The following is a 17522-nucleotide window of genomic DNA, read 5'->3' on the forward strand; positions in this document are numbered from 1 at the left end:
GCGTTTGACAGGGCGGAGTGGGAATACCTGTGGAAAATAATGTATAAGATGAATTTGGGCCAATATTTCATTAACTGGGTCCAAATCTAATATAGTCACCCCAAAGCCAGAATTAACATTAATGGGGTATGGTCTGAGAAAATAGAATTATATAGAGGAACAAAGACAGGGATGTCCTCTCTCCCCCTTGTTGTTCGCATTATTTATAGAACCTCTGGCGTCTAAAATCAGATCAGATGAAAGGATTAAAGTATGTACGCAGATGACATCTTAATTTTTCTAGAAAACTCAACATTACAGCTACCTTATCTTATGGAACTAATAAATAAGTTCGGTGATATCTCTGGATACAAAACTAACTGGGCAAAGTCAGTATTACTGCTGATGGATCAGGTAACTCCCTTAAACCCCTTGGAAATTAGAGTATTGAAACCCACGGAATCCTTTGAATATTTGGGTGTAAAGCTAAGCGCAAACATTCTTGATTTTACAAACCTAAATATATCTCGTTTGCTGACTAAATGCAAAGGTAAAATACGTGTTTGGCAGAAGTTACTGTTAAGTCAAGCGGATAGAATTGCATTAATAAAAATGGTGCTACTTCCCCAGGTTTTGTATATTTTGGCAGTATGTCCAGTTTGGATAGAGGATCACTTCTTCAACCATCTGGAACGGCTGCTGAATGACTTAATCTGGGGAAGAAAAAGGGTGAAACTAAAACAGAAATACTTCTGGTTAGCAGAGGAGGATGGTGGACTGCCGTTCCTCTTTTTCCAGGGATATTATTTGGCCTCTCAAGTCCAGTGGTTAAAATCCGGAGAAAATACTATAAATCAATATCTGGAAAAAGGTTTCATTGGCCCAAAATATAACATATTTAGTATATTAGAGATGGGATTTATCAAAAAGAAAGGTAAAAAGTGCCCGATATGTCGAATGATTGATCTGGCCTGGGAAAAAATTAAAAGAACACTAGGAATCTTAAATACGTCACATTTTTCACCTTTGTGGTGTAATAGTAACATTAAAGAATTCCAGTTAATTGTGGAATATAAGTTTTGGGAAAAGTATGGTATTATTTACATATCACAGTTAGTTATACATGGTGAAATAAGAGCACTAAAAGAGTTATGTTCTGGCAAAGAGTTAGATTCAATGAGTAGGTTCCGGTATCACCAATTAAAACACGCATTTAAAGTCACAAAAAATAAGTAACATCTTATCACAGTAAAACATGAGTTTATAGATTTCTGTTATCAATATACGACAACTAGGGTGACTATCTCACAAGTTTATAGGAAAATACGTAAGGGTTTGGGAAAAATAGTAAAGTTTAAAAGCGAGGATAAATGGGCGCATGATTTAGGATCAAATACATTAGAATGGGGGAATATACAGTGGGGGAAATAATTATTTGACCCCTCACTGATTTTGTAAGTTTGTCCAATGACAAAGAAATGAAAAGTCTCAGAACAGTATCATTTCAATGGTAGGTTTATTGTAACAGTGGCAGATAGCACATCAAAAGGAAAATCGAAAAAAAAACTTTAAATAAAAGATAGCAACTGATTTGCATTTCATTGAGTGAAATAAGTATTTGAACCCCTACCAACCATTAAGAGTTCTGGCTCCCACAGAGTGGTTAGACACTTCTACTCAATTAGTCACCCTCATTAAGGACACCTGTCTTAACTAGTCACCTGTATAAAAGACACCTGTCCACAGAATCAATCAATCAAGCAGACTCCAAACTCTCCAACATGGGAAAGACCAAAGAGCTGTCCAAGGATGTCAGAGACAAAATTGTAGACCTGCACAAGGCTGGAATGGGCTACAAAACCATTAGCAAGAAGCTGGGAGAGAAGGTGACAACTGTTGGTGCGATTGTTCGAAAATGGAAGGAGCACAAAATGACCATCAATCGACCTCGCTCTGGGGCTCCACGCAAGATCTCACCTCGTGGGGTGTCAATGGTTCTGAGAAAGGTGAAAAAGCATCCTAGAACTACACGGGAGGAGTTAGTTAATGACCTCAAATTAGCAGGGACCACAGTCACCAAGAAAACCATTGGAAACACATTACACCGCAATGGATTAAAATCCTGCAGGGCTCGCAAGGTCCCCCTGCTCAGGAAGGCACATGTGCAGGCCCGTCTGAAGTTTGCCAATGAACACCTGAATGATTCAGAGAGTGACTGGGAGAAGGTGCTGTGGTCTGATGAGACCAAAATAGAGCTCTTTGGCATTAACTCAACTCGCTGTGTTTGGAGGAAGAAAAATGCTGCCTATGACCCCCAAAACACCGTCCCCACCGTCAAGCATGGGGGTGGAAACATTTTGCTTTGGGGGTGTTTTTCTGCTAAGGGCACAGGACAACTTATTCGCATAAACGGGAAAATGGACGGAGCCATGTATCGTGAAATCCTGAGCGACAACCTCCTTCCCTCTGCCAGGAAACTGAAAATGGGTCGTGGATGGGTGTTCCAGCACGACAATGACCCAAAACATACAGCAAAGGCAACAAAGGAGTGGCTCAAGAAGAAGCACACTAAGGTCATGGAGTGGCCTAGTCAGTCTCCGGACCTTAATCCAATCGAAAACCTATGGAGGGAGCTCAAGCTCAGAGTTGCACAGAGACAGCCTCGAAACCTTAGGGATTTAGAGATGATCTGCAAAGAGGAGTGGACCAACATTCCTCCTAAAATGTGCGCAAACTTGGTCATCAATTACAAGAAACGTTTGACCTCTGTGCTTGCAAACAAGGGTTTAAGTCTTTTTTTGTTAGAGGGTTCAAATACTTATTTCACTCAATGAAATGCAAATCAGTTGCTATCTTTTATTTAAAGTTATTTTTTCGATTTTCCTTTTGATGTGCTATCTGCCACTGTTACAATAAACCTACCATTGAAATGATACTGTTCTGAGACTTTTCATTTCTTTGTCATTGGACAAACTTACAAAATCAGTGAGGGGTCAAATAATTATTTCCCCCACTGTATATAAAAATATAAAAAGGGCAACGATATCCAGTAATTTTAGGATCATCCACTTCAATATTATCCATAGAATATGTATATGACTCCATTACTGCTAAGTAAGATTTATAAGGAATGAAAATCAAATTGTTGGAAATGCAAAAGAGAGGCTGCCGACTTTACACATATGATATGGAGTTGCCCAAATGTGCAATCATATTGGAGAGAGGTGGAGAGTCTTTGGTATCTCTTATATTGGAACTGACCGTAGCTGTGTTGGGCTGTATTCCTCTAATAGTAAAGGAGAAAAGGAAAAAAAGGCTCTGGATAAGAGGTCCTATGGCTGCTAGAATTATTATTGCAAGAGGGTGGGGCTCCGACAGATCACCTAATATCACGGAATGGAAAAATCTATTAGTGAAGGTTGAGAAATATGAGGAATATTCAACAAGCAGTAACAACGACAATAAGTCCTTATGTAATAGCGCCTTTGATTAGGTGGGGGGGTGGGGAGGGGAGAGAAGTAAAGATAATGGACACTCCTTAGGGAGGATATCTCCGGTGCCCACCGAGACAACAAAGCATGGGGGGGGGGGTTTAGGGAGGGGGGAAAGTGAACTTAGACAGACAATGACGAATTTTGAGTTAAACGCACTATTGGGCTGAATGGGGAGTTGCGGAGCCCCCAAGTTAGAACAGACTAACTCATTATTATTGGCACTTTCTGTGTCATTATGTTATACTTTTTGTGTCATATTATATTGCTTGTGTTAGCATATTTTGTACTGTCATATTTTAATTTAATTTTGTATAATAAAAGGAAAAAAATTAAATTTAAAAAAAAGAAAGAAAAATAAAATAGCCACAAAAAAGTCTATACAGGAGGCCTGTCATTATTTAGTTGTATTGTCTTATTTTATAAGATGGCCAATGAGTCTCCTAGTATGCTGTGAAAGTTAGGGCTCGTTCACAAGAACGTATTTTGCGTTCCGTATACGGGCCATTTTCTGCGTTCCGCATACGGTCCGTATACGTAACCATTCATTTCAATGGGTCCGCATTGGGTCCGTTGCACTGTTCTGTGGCCCTGCAAAAATTATGAGTCCTGTCCTATTCTTGTCCGTTTTGTGGACAAGAATAGGCATTTCTATAATAGGCCTCCTGTTCCGTTCCACAAATTGCGGAAGGCACACGGGCACCATCCGTGTTTTGCGGATCTGCAATTTGCGAAGCGCAAAAAACGGCATGGTTGTGTGAACGAGCCCTTAGGCAGTGTTCGCACTCCTATCATACATTTAATTTATATCAGAGCAATGATAGTTACAGATATCCTTCCTTACCTGTTCACTTGGCTCCTACTAGACTTCTAGGGAGTCCATCTCGTGCATATACATTCTAGAGACCAATGGAGGTCTCAGCGCACAGAACCCCACCGATATAAAGTTTTAATATGTTGCTATGACATATCAAAAAATATTTCATATGTTTAACCCCTTCCTGGGCCCACTGGGTATATACGTTCTCTCTGCACATGCCCCATGTAGATAGTACTTATATAAACGTGCAGGCAGCGCTTTAATCCCAACGCTGATCAGAGCTGGGATTAAAGTTCCTGCTCCTGCAATCTAGCAGGAGCAGGTCGGGTCTCGGCTGTGAGACACAGCGGGGACCCTGAGGAGAAGACAGGGGTGGTTTATTACCGCTTCTGCCTTCTCCTGTGCCAGCAGAGGATCGATGCAGGAGTGGTGCGAGGAGAGCAGGAAGCAGCAAAGCGGCTTCCTCTATTGGTCCCGCAAGTCACGTGACTGCCGGGGGTGTCAGGGGCAGAAGCACAGATACAGGGTCTAAGGAGACCCTGATCAGCTCTGCCTGTGTGTAATGCCCGCACAGGGGGATGTTTTCCCCTGTAACTGGGGCTCTACAGTGAAAAAAATAAGTAACTAAAAAAAATTCTGTGTCATCCAGAGGTCGTTTAATGACCTCCTGGGGGACATATGTGCCAAAATGTAAGTAAAAAAAATACAAATAAAATATGTAAAAAAATAAAAAATGCAGTCGCCAGCGGAAACAGTAACAATAGTCAACCCCTTCAATCAAACCTATACATGTTATATATCAAAACGATCGTCACAAAATAGGGAACCCATTGCAATAATTAATTTTTTTGTCAGTTTTAATAGCTATAATTTAAAAGAATTACTTTTTTTATAAGAATTAGCGGTTTTCCTCCAATTTAAACCTAAAATAAGAAAAAAAAATCTCTAGAAAAATACCATTCTAATAAAAAGTCCTAAGTGTCAAGTAAAAAAAAAATGGCAAAAATTATTTTGGTAGTCAAACAAATAAAAAAGTTAGGGTCACTAAACCACCACATGCACAAAAGGCCTATACATTCAGGCCTTTTTTAAGCCCGATCAACTTCTGGTTCTCAGTTTCCTTTCCTACTATTCACATCCTCTCCCACCCCTTGGTTAAACTTGATGGACTTATAACCATACTAACTGCATTTTTGTATATAATCAGGGGCCTTGGGCGTTTTGTAGTCAGATCCTAATTGATGAAAGGCAGGGCCAACACAAGTAGGTGGGGCCAGCAATACCATATTGTGGCACATTATACCACCCCAACAGAGCCAAATACCACAGTCCATCACAAAATACTGCCAGCAGTAAAAAATACATTACCAAAAACTTCCATGGGCCGGCTGCCTGAACGGCTCAGGCCACCCCCTGGGTATCGGCCCACCAGGAAATTTCCCTGTAAGGTCTATTGCCAATCCATCTCTAAATAGGACTCAGTATTAGGGTTAGGGACAGTAATAGGACTCAATATTAGGGTTAGGGACAAAATTAAAGGTCAGTAATAGGGTTAGGGGTAAATACTAGGATTAGGGGATCAGTACTAGGGTTAAGGGTCAGGGACCAGTATTAGGGTTAGAGCAAATTGAGAGAATAGGTGAAGGAAGTTTAGACTAACTTGTCCCGGCGCGGTCCCACGATGGAGCGAAGTAGACACGGCCTCTTTGGTGGGTCTGCTCCTGAGGAACTTTGCAGGTGGCGTGATGATGTCATCATCCAGCTTAAGTCACGTGACTCACGTCAATGCACCGCAGGGATAGCCAGGCAGGGAAACTATGGTTCCCTTGTCCCAAGGGATGGTGCCGCTGCAGGCGCAATTGTATCTGCATCTAGTGGACGCAGATACAATTGAGTTCAGGGGCCACAGTGGCCCTGAAGATCTACCGGCCCAGGGGACATGTGCCTCTCTACTTCCCAGCCCAGCCCGACCCTGGACCTTATTGACTTCTTTGGGACAGTTTTCAAGCTCCACCCTGCAACCTGTGCAGAGGTCATTGTGCAAGGAAAGAATAGATAAGATTTAACATCACAGCGCTGGGGCTAGGGCATCCTGCACATTATCAGTGGCGGACAAATCTACATTTTTAGCCACCTACTGTAGTTCTGCTCCTGATTAAGCGCGGGGTCTCACCCACGTGGAAACGCATTCGATCCTTAGTGCTACCAGTGTGTCAGGCAGGGATTAAGGTCTGTTGGTCTTGGCAGCATATAGCTACCACAGGTCCGCACCTCATGAGGATGTGATCCCCGGGCAACAGTATATTATAAAGGTCCCACTGAAGCATGAGTGTGGACACTGCGATGGTATACTATCTATAACTATATGAGATTCACAGAGGCATGATCCCTTCCTTCAGTGTCTTTATTTACACTTAAGCGTTGTACTTAGTGCACTGCATGTACCATTGTGCACTGATCATTGTACATACGCTTAGATTTTTGAGGATGTGCACTAGTTGTGTAAGGTATATATGGTTTTACCCCTCTACACATTTATAGCACCTCTCTTGCCTGTCCAGATCTCATAGGGCATGCTTGCCCTGTCTTTTATATTTAAATATTTATTAAAGACTTTTAGACTTGTTAGTCGCGTTTTACTAGGTACTGAAATGCCATAAATGTGAACGTAAACTGCTGTTTGGGTAAGCCTCAGGGTTCAAAAGGGAAAAACCACCTTTTAGATTTTTAAGCACAGATTTTGAAGGATTGGTTTCAACCAAATATTACTATTGAACAGCCTCTTAGGCTCCAACAGAGCCGTTTTCTAAGAACTATACATTTATGTTTCTCTCGATACAGCTGTGTGAGGACGTATTTTTTGCAGGGTGAATTGTTATAATCATCGGTTCTATTTTGGGGAACATAAGACTTTTTGATCACCTTTTATTTTTATTTTTGGGAAGCAGCATAACCTGCTATTTTGGTTTTGTTATTGCAGCGTGCATCGTGCGGAAAAAATGATGTTATCTTTATTCTGCTGGTCAGTACGATTAGACAGATACCAATTATATATTGTTTTTTTGTTGTTGTACCACTTTTACACAAAGCATTTTTGAAAACAAAATCATGTTTTTGCAATAACATTTTCTAAAAGTCATTTTTTTTTTTTTATACCGATGGTCTTGTGTGGGGGCACGTTTTTTGCAGGATGAAGTGACGTTTTCATTGGTACCATTCTAAAGTACACATTCATTTTTGATTGCTCAATATTGGGTGCAGGATGGTCGTTCCAACAAACCACCCGCTATCTAGGCTGTTCTAATCTCTGAAAGTTCACCAACAATCACAAGCAGATCCCACAGTTGTGTAGGTGGCTCCTTCATTATACACCCCTGTCTCTGCCTATGCAGTGACCTAAAGAGCCAGTACAGCGGATGGGAGTGATAGTTAGGGTGGGTTCACATCTGCGTTCTGGATTCCGTTATGGCTTTCCATTATAACATGGTTATAACGGAAAGTAACGGAATCCATAGACGGAAGTGAAAACGGAAGCCTTTAAGAGGCATTCCATTTTGATCCTTCTTAATAGAAGTCTATGGGAATCAGAATGGATCCCATTATGCAAGACGGAAAACAAAGTCCTGTCGACAGGACTTTTTTCTCCGTTCTGCATAACGGAAACAGGACGGATCCGTTCTGATTCCCATAGACTTCTATTAAGAGGAATGCCTTTTAAAGGCTTCCCTGTTGCATTCTCTCTTAATACAAGTCTAGGATCTGTCTTATGGATTCCATTATTTTTCGTTATAATCATGGTATAACGGAAAACCATAACGGAATCCAGAACGCAGATGTGAACCCACCTTTAGTAATATGCACATATTGTGCGCGCTATTTCATTACTTATAACAAACAATCACACAAAGTCTATAAGCCAAAAGCTGGGTATGTGCAAGCCAACAACCTATTCATGAGACAGGTACAGTCAGCATACCTTACAAGGGCAGCCTTGCGCACTATGAGACATACAAGACCAACTCTCTATCCAAAAGGAGAGAGCCAGTGAGCCTCAAAGTTGATTGATTTGAGTTGGATGGTTTGGGGGACCTGCACACCTAGATCATTATCATTAGGGTGACAAATTTTTTATTTTTTTTTATGGATGCCAGCTAACTCTTCCCTCACTGCTTAGGAGGGCTGCATAAAAAAATGTGAGTTTTCTAATTGTCCTAACATTATATTCAATAACCTTTCTTTACTGTTGTCATGTACAGGGCCGGCGCCACCTACAGGGCCGGCCGGCAGCCGCCTAGGGCGCAATTTAGCAGGGTGCACCGGCCCCGTGCGGTTTAAAAAAAAAACCTTGCCGCAAGTTTTTTTTTTAAATGTACGGCGGCGGGCCCTCCCCCGCACCGGGCGGCTGCCGCACTGCCCGGGCTGGTGCGTCTATGATTGTGCACCGCCCGGGTGCAACCTGAAGAGAGGGGCTGACAGGAGGGAAGCGCCTCTAATGTAGTGTGGCCGAGCTCTGTTCAGTCCGCGGTACAGGAGCTTTTGTTTCCTGTACCCAGCCGGGTATAGGAATCAAATGCTCCTGTACCGCGGACCGAACAGAGCTCGGCCGCGCTACACTAGAGGTGGGGGGGAATGAGAGTGACAAGGGAGGGAGGGGGGACAAGAGAGTGACAAGGGAGGGAGGGGGGAGAAGAGAGTGACAAGGTAGGGAGGGGGAGAAGAGAGTGACAAGGGAGGGGGGAGAAGAGAGTGACAAGGGGGGAGAAGAGAGTGACAAGGGGGGAGAAGAGAGTGACAAGGGAGGGGGGTAAGAGAGTGACAAGGGAGGGGGGGAGAGTGACAAAGGAGGGAGGGGGGGACAAGGGAGGGGGGAGAAGAGAGTGACAAGGGTGGGGGGAGAAGAGAGTGACAAGGGGGGGAGAAGAGAGTGATAAGGGAGGGGGGAGAAGAGAGTGACAAGGGAGGGGGGAGAAGAGAGTGACAAGGGAGGGGGGAGAAGAGAGTGACAAGGGGGGGGAGAAGAGAGTGACAAGGGAGGGAGGGGGAGAAGAGAGTGACAAGGGGGTCGAGAAGAGAGTGACAAGGGAGGGAGGGGGGAGAAGAGAGTGACAAGGGGGTCGAGAAGAGAGTGACAAGGGGGGAGAAGAGAGTGACAGGGGGGGGAGAAGAGAGTGACAAGGGGGGAGAAGAGAGTGACAAGGGAGGGAGGGGGGAGAAGAGAGTGACAAGGGGGGGGGAGAAGAGAGTGACAAGGGAGGGAGGGGGGAGAAGAGAGTGACAAGGGAGGGAGGGGGGAGAAGAGAGTGACAAGGGAGTCCCCAGAGCCAGACCAAGAGCCAGACTGCAGACCAGATCATCTTATTGTCCTGGTGGTAAGTAGACAATGCAATATGTTTATTATTTAATTGTTTAGTTATTAATACTACATTGGAAACAAATTTACCTCACATTAAGGCTCCATTCACACGTCCGCAACGTGTTTTGCGGATACATGGAGCCGCGGATCCGCAAAACACGGAAAGTGGCAATGTGCGTTCCGCATTTTGCGGACCGCACATTACCGGCACTAATAGAATATGCCTGTTCTTGTCCGCAATTGTGGACAAGAATAGGACATGTTCTATTTTTTTGCGGAACGAAGTGCGGATCCGCAATTCCGTGTCCGGGCAGCACATCGTGCTGCCCCATAGCAATGAATGGGTCCGCAATTCCGTTTCACAAAATGCAGAACGAAATTGCGGACATGTGAATGGAGCCTAAAAGGACACTATAGTCCCAGAACCAGTACAGTTTAATGTAGTGGTGCTGGTGTCTATAGCCTGTTCCTGCAGAGAAAAGACACTGTGCAGTACTGGTGTTAAAGGAGCACTATAGTGCCAGGAAAACAAACTCATTTTCCTGGCACTATATAGTTGTTAGGAGTGAGGCACCCTCGTGTCCCCCTCCCACTGGGCTGAAGGGGTTAAAACCCCTTCAGCCACTTACCTTTCTCCAGCGCCGGCACTGGGAACTCTTCTCCCCGATCCTCCTCTCAGCTGCGAATGCGCATGCGCACGCATTCAAAACTATGTTCCGCGTCTTCCCACTGTAATTTTCACAGTGAGAATCGCGGAAGCACCTCTAGCGGCTGTCAGGGAGACAGCTACAAGAAGCTTGATTAACCCTAAGGGAAACATAGCAGTTCTTTTAGTTTAAATGCTGAGAAAAGGGTGGAACATATGGGATGTCATGATATGGGCGGATCATCTGATAAGGGGGGGCGGCAATTTTTATCTTGCCTAGGGCGGCAAAAATCCTTGCACCGGCCCTGGTCATGTAAACTCATTTGCATAAACTTGGGCATATGGGAAAGACATGCAAATTAGCAGAATCTGTCTTTTGCATGTCTTTCCTAAATGCCCAAGTTTATGCAAATGAGTTTACATGACAACAGTATAGAAAGGTTATTGAATATAATGTTAGGACAGCTTCCTGGCTTTCTCCTTTTGGATAGAGAGTCGGTCCTGTATGTCTCATAGTGCACAAGGCTGCCATTGTAAGGTATGCTGACTGTACCTGTCTTATGGATAGGTTGTTGGCTTGCACATACCCGGCTTTTGGCATATAGCTTTTGTGTGATTGTCTGTTATATGTTGTTTATTGTGTGTTATAAGTAATTATTTATTTTAAAAATAAAATAATATAGCAATGTATAAAAAAAATGAATAATGATATGTAGAAAAATATTAATAATAAAAATGTATTAATGATAGGTAAAATAATAACTATAAAAAAAGGTATGGATGATAGCATAATAAGGATTAAGAGAAGCTATATACAATAAGTAAGAAAAGATTATAGTTTTATCTAGTGATAAAAAAAATCTAGAATATTCGCGAAGATATGGCACTATAGTCTAGATTTTCCCGAATTCTCGAAGTGCTGATATTCGCAATAGAATATTCGTGCTCAACACTAGTGATAGTGGCCCTGATGAGACGTTCTTATGTTGTGTCACAATGTAGGTCGCTGGGGTTCAGTGCAGTAATATTCTGTGGAGTGACTAGGTTAAGGGCATAAGTCCATACATGATATAACAAATCACATAGATTAACAAGCTAGCTACCAGGGGGACATTTTATCAACTGCCCAAGTGGCAGTCCAAGGTGTTGCAAAAAGGTGGATGTCTACCTCACCTATGCTAATTAACAAAGTCTCAAGCATAGCACTGCTCAAGTGCATCTACATTAAGTCCTGGTGTCGAGTACAATGCTTAAACATTGCAGTTGACAATGGGTCCAACACTTGCAGCTCTTGACAAAAGATCCCAGTAACACAAATGATATGGAACAGAAGACCGGCACTTCACTAGTGCAACATGCACAATCTGGGATTTTTTTCCCCTGAAATTCTTGATAGAGTTCTAGATGTAGGAGGAGGAAATGAGGGTGGTAAAAATACGGCCAACAATAAAACAACAACAGTGGACAAACTCCTCACCTTCCTGATGTCCTCCATCCCAGGGCTGTAGATGAGGGAGAGGTACCCTTGTTCCTCCTCTTCTCTTCCAATATCAATCAAGAGGGCCTCTGATGCTGGGCCTGTAGATGCAGCTTGTTTCCATGCAGCGGTAAAGCAATAGTAGCCACAGTACTGGAGATACTGCAGGTATTCCATACCTCCCAACTTTTGAAAAGAAAGAAGAGGGACATTATGTGTGGCATGCTTTGCGTGCCAAGGCATTTTTTTTTCCGCAGAAGGTCACGCCTCTAACTCTGCCCAAAACATAACTAAACAACCTAATCCCACCTAGTCACCTTAATGCCCCCACATAGTAATTGTTCCCCCTTTATGCCACCACACAGTAGTTATGACAGCATTGTGCCCCCTTCACAGATTATGCCCAGATATGTGCCCCTCACAGTAGTTATGGCCAGATATGTACCCCTCACAGTAGTTATGCCCAGATATGTGCCCCCTCACAGTAGTGATGCCCAGAAATGTGACCCTCACAGTAGTTATGCCCAGTTATGTGCCCCCTCACAGTAGTTATGCCCAGTTATGTGCCCCCTCACAGTAGTTATGACCAGATATGTGCCCGGCAAATCATTTGACCCAAGAAGAGAGTCAAAAAGAGCCACCCCATAAATGCACATCCAACCGTAAAGGATAAAAATATATAAAGTTTATTGGACACAACAACATATGTGACACAATAGATATGTGCCCCTCACAGTGCCTATGCCCAGATATATGCCCCCTCACAGTAGTTATGGCCATATATGTGCCCCTTCACAGTAATATGCCCAGATATGTGCCTCCTCACAATAGTTATGTCTAGCTTTGACCCCTCACAGCAATCTGCCCAGATATGTGCCTCCTTCACAGTAGTTATGCCCAGATAGAGCTCCCTCACAGTAGTTTTTCCCAGATATGTGCCCCCTCACAATAGTTACACCAGATATGTGCCTCCTTCACAGTAATTATGCCCAGTTATGTTCCTCCTCACAGTAATATACCCAAGTTGTGCCCCCTCTCAGTAATATGCCCAGCTATGCCCCCTCCCAGTAATATGCCCAGCTATGCCCCCTCTCAGTAATATGCCCAGCTATGCCCCCTGACAGTAATATGCCTAGCTGTGCCCCAGCACAGTAGCAGCAGGATACACAGAGCTGCCGACCGGCCCCGCCCTTTGCCCAGACCAGCAGTGTAGAGTGCAGACAGGGGGGAGGAATGATGACGCAAGGAGCCGATGGACGGCTCCTTCTTCATCATTACAGACAGCTGTCTCTGCTTCCTATAGAAGCCTCCCCTGTACCGGTACCGCGGGACAGCCACTGAAATCCGGGACTGTCCCACCGGATCCAGGAAGGTTGTGAGGTATGGGTATTCTGGTAGCGTTCTCCGATGATAGTGCCTCTCACAGCCCAGATGATCCTGTTGGAGCTAGGGAGTAGAAATCTTTGGAAATGCTGCTGGAGGGGGCTAAGGCAGCCCAGGAAACAGTAACTCTCATTCCTGCCGTGGCGTAGGGCCAAAACAGAGGGTCCCAGTTTCGGTCTCCTGCAGGTTATGAGCAGCAGAAGGTCCCAGCTGATCCTCGGACCAGACGTTCGGTGCAGACTCCCAAACCAAATGCTTGCAAAGTAGGGTGACTCCGATGGCAAAACGTCCCCATAAGTTCTCCATTGCCATGTACTCCACACAGTCATTTGTATAAGTCTGTGGCGGGCGTAAAGGTGCTCCGCTTGGTGGAGACCTGCCGACAAACACTTCCTCATTGATTTCATCATCAGTGAAGAAGCCGCTCCCTCTCCCCAATGAGAATAAGCTGACAGTGCAAGCCACCACTCCAACTCCACAGATCTCCCGGTTGAAGATAAACCAGAACGCGGATCACTCACGCTTTAATTGTGGTCTTGTAGCTCCAGGGATCTCTGTCCTAGGCTACAACATATACAGGAATCTACAGGCCTTAGCCCTCTTTAGCAGAGGTCTGTCTGAGTGACAGAACAGAAGCTCCAGCTGCAGCCCCTGCACTAGCAGGTGCGGGGCAAGATGATGGTAAAGGCAGCTGTCGCCTCTGTCTGGCTGCCCGGATGTCCCGAATGATCTCTATAACTTTGGGCTCATTGCCCCATATCATTAGAGCCCAATCAGGTCCATGAGCTCTCCCTGCCATTGTGAGAGGTTTATGGTCTGCTTTTCAACAGTACCAATGATAGATGTCGGTTGGCAGGTCTCTACTTTCCTACTCTTAAACTGGGCAAAACCAACATTTCCTGATCTGGATGCGAGGCAGCAGCGCGCAGGGAACAGCTCCAATATGGCCGATTAGCCCCTATTTTACTAAAGTGCAGAAACAATAAAGAAAGTTTTAAACATCAATTTAGGCCAATTGTAGTAAGACACAAAAGTTCATCCTGTTTGTGATGCCATTTTATTTACGGTGACCATATTTTGGTTGTCAAAAAAGAGGACAGAGCGCACCCCCATTCACACACATCCCTCTGGAATCCATTTAATCAATTTAGACTGGCTGACTCTACTTTCGAACAAAGTGACTTATAGGTGACGTCTTCAAAGATTTCAGTTGTTGAGTTTCCTTTTATTCTCATTTTGGTCCAGACCGTCATGTGCATATGTCTTTGGTCAGGAGTGTGCTACCTCCTCTGCTATATAAGAAGACACCAGGATTAATAGATGGCACACTATAGATGGGACTATTACAGATTTTACATTAGGGACCAGGAGACCAGGTTAAACCTCTGACTTCAGTCATTGCTTCTGCAATCCCCACCCTCTATAACAACGAACCCCCCATCCACCTGCCCCTTTCACACTGCCATCCTGGAGCGTTTTCTAATACTGTGCCCACTTCTGCGCCAAAAATACTGTACTGCCAAGATAAAAGTACAAAAAGAAGCAGCCTTCAGAACAAAAAAATGATAGGGCCTAATGCAGACTTTAGGCATCACATCTCAGACCAGAACCGACCCCAGATTAGCCCCGAATTAGTGTGGCTATCTATAACCTCCGCCCCTCCATCTCTTAAATCAGACATCAGATCAGACCCGAAAATTCATAGCCCCTTTAACCCCCACTCCTTAATCCCTTAAATCAGACCCCAAAGTCATGGCCCTATATAAGACCCACCTCTATCAATCAGATCTCAGATCAGTCCTTAAATCATGACTTCTATATAACACCCCTTTCAATCAGAACTTCAAAGTAAGTCACTATAACACTCCCCCCCCCCCTACATTAATCAGACTTCAGATTAGACTCCAAAATCCTGTCCCCTTTAATACTTCACCTTATCAATCAAAACTCAGATTAGACCCCAAAGTAATGGCCCCTGTAACATCACCTTCATAAATCAGACTTTAGAGCAAACCCCAAAGTAATGACTTCTATAACCTTGTAAACGAGTAGAGACAAAAGGACGGCACTCACCACTTTGCGCTTAGACAATTTTCTTTTATTCTTGGTAGAGAGTGGACAACATATATGAGTGTGTTTCCAGCTGAATAGATGACGGCCGTTTCGCACCTTAGTGCTTCATCTGGCCCTTAATCAAGTGAAACCCTTCACCTGCTCTTAAAGAGATTCAGACTGTGACGTGATATTACCTGTGCCCAACAGGTACTGCTCAGCTCCGGCGCCTGCCCCTGTGCGTCAGAGTAAATCACGTCACAGTGAAAGACAGATAATAAAACAAAACTTTAAAATAGTACCATAATCATACAGCTATATATGCAACATGTTAATAAGAGAGGTCGAGTCCCTATAAGAATACCCCCATATCGATCTTATTATTTAGACCCAGGGGTCCCATTGCGTCGCACGTAGGATCCACTTGCTTTCTCTCCTGAGAAGCTCCTTGTGTCTATTGCCCCCTTGCGGTAAACACTGTACTACCTCTATACCAGCAAAACTAAGGGTGAGATGGTTACCTGCGTGTTCCTCCCTCACATGATCTATCAGCCGTATGCAGCCTTTTCCCGTGGACAGTGAGTTTATATGTTCCCTGATCCTCTCCTGGAGACACCTGATCGTTTTGCCTATATAGAACCTGCCGCATACACACTTAATAAGGTACACCACGTATTTACTTTTACAGGTAATGAGGGTATTCACTTTATGTTGTATCCCTCCAAACCTTAAGGTGTTCCATTGGGGGTTCAGCCCACAGCACGAACAATGTCCGCACCTGCGGTTTCCTTTAGGTCCCCAATTCTCCAGCCATGTAATAGGTTTTTTCTCTAGAAATCTGCTGCGGACTAACTTGTCCCTCAAGGTGTGACATCTCCTAAAGGCTATGATGGGTGCCACGTCTTTTATCTCCTTTATTGATTCGTCTCTTTCAAGTATGGACCAGTTGTCCTTGATGACCTTCTTAATTTGAGAGGCCATAGGTCCATACTTGAAAGAAAAGACAAAGGGATGGGAGCCCTCATCGGCCATAACTCTCTCTGTTTGATGAATCCCCGTGGACACAGGGCAAACTTGGGGTTTTATGTAAGCGGCCTTTTTCATGGCCTGGTTAGGTAGTCTAAGGGGTCCCCCCTGGCCAATAATCTATTTTTTAGTTCCAAGGCTTGCCGGTTGTAATCAACCTCAAACCTGTTAATCCGTTTTAATCGGACAAACTGGCCATAGGGTACCGCCTTCTTGACACTAGGGGCATGGTAACTGGAGAAATGTAGAAGCGAGTTGGTGGCCGTTGGTTTTCGATAACCCTCGGTCACCAGCTCGCTATCTCTCACAGAGATCTCAACGTCCAGAAACTCTAGACGGTCACCTCCAAATTTATACGTGAACAGCATATTCATGTCATTCACCTTATTGAGATGCTGTACAAAACTGTTGAACTCAGCCTCTGTCCCTGTCCATACTATGAGCACATCATCGATGTATCTTAAATATGTATGGATACATGAAAGGAAAGGGTTAGAGAGTGCGTACACATATCTGTCCTCGAATCTTGCTAAATACAAATTCGTGAAAGTACATGATACCGGCGTGCCCATGGCGGTGCCAAACTTTTGCCTGTACCACGCATCCCCAAATCTGAAAGCATTGTTCTTGAGAATGAACCCCAGTGCATCACGGATGAAACTGGAGAACTTCTCACTCTTGCCTGTATTGGACAAGATGTCTATGACCACTTCAATGCCTTCATCTTGGGGGATGCGCGTGTACAGGCTCTCAACGTCTAGGGACACAAGCCGGAAACCCTCCTGCCACTGTATGGACCTAAGCACCTGGAGGAGGTCCGACGTGTCTTTGATATAGGAGGGCATATTACTCACCATGGGTACTTGGACAGTGGTTCAGTCACTGACCCGACCCCGGACACAATAGGTCTGCCGGGAGGTCGGGTCAGTGACTTGTGGACCTTGGGCAAAAAATACCAAGACGGTTTGGAGGGAAAAAGTGGCAGTAATTTTTCTGCCATCTTTTGTGACAGGGTGTTGCACTCACAATGTTTATGGAGTAATCTCCTTAACAGTCCTTGCACCTGGTGTGTGGGGTCTACTTGTAATTTCTCATAAACCTCATTATTGTGCAGCTGCTGGTGCGCCTCTGTCACATAGTACTCTGTCACATAGCCTTTTCTTCTCCAACATCCAAGTTTTTGGCTGCCCTCGGGTATACTAAAGCCTTCTCCCCTTCTAGGACCTTTTGTTGGAACACGTCGATAGAACTGCCAGCGGACAAGGGGGAATTAAACGTGGAACTGACTCCGTCCC

The sequence above is a fragment of the Bufo bufo genome, chromosome 4 (assembly GCF_905171765.1).
Source record: "Bufo bufo chromosome 4, aBufBuf1.1, whole genome shotgun sequence".
NCBI classification, from domain to species: Eukaryota; Metazoa; Chordata; class Amphibia; order Anura; family Bufonidae; genus Bufo; species Bufo bufo.